Genomic DNA, 674 nt, shown 5'->3' with positions numbered 1-674 from the left:
AAAAAAAAAGAGAAAAGAAAATTAATAGAATATTAAATGTGACCATGGTGAAGTATTTGCATATGACCTATGTACATCCTCCTGTATACTTTTTGTTGTTGTTTGTTTTGTTTTGTTTTTGAGACAGTCTCACTCTGTCACCCAGGCTAGAGTGCAGTGGCTCGATCTCGGCTCACTGCCACCTCGGCCTCCCAGGTTCAAGCAATTCTTGTGCCTTAGCCTCCCGAGTAGCTGGGATTACAGGCATGCCACACCTGGCTTTTTTTTTTTTTTTTTTTTTTTTTGCGACAGAGTCTTGCTCTGTCACCCAGGATGGGGTGCAATAGCACAGTCCCAGCTCACTGCAACCTCCGCCTCGCAGGTTTAAGCAATTCCCCTGCTTCAGCATCCCAAATAGCTGGGATTACAGACACCCGCCATCACGCCCGGCTAATTTTTTGTATTTTTAGTAGAGACGGGGTTTCACCATGTTGGCCAGGCTGGTCTCGAACTCCTGACCTCAGGTGATCTGCCCGCCTCAGCCTCCCAAAGTACTGGGATTATAGGCATGAGCCACTGCACCCAGCCATATATATATTTTGAGATAGTGTCTCACTCTGCTACCCAAGCTGGAGTTCAGTGGTGGGATCACGGCTCACTGCAGCCTCAACCTCTCAGGCATAAGTGATCCTCCC

Source organism: Hylobates moloch, unplaced genomic scaffold, assembly GCF_009828535.3.
Source record: "Hylobates moloch isolate HMO894 unplaced genomic scaffold, HMol_V3 SCAFFOLD_19, whole genome shotgun sequence".
In the NCBI taxonomy this organism is placed as follows: Eukaryota; Metazoa; Chordata; class Mammalia; order Primates; family Hylobatidae; genus Hylobates; species Hylobates moloch.
This window is presented reverse-complemented; position numbering follows the sequence as displayed.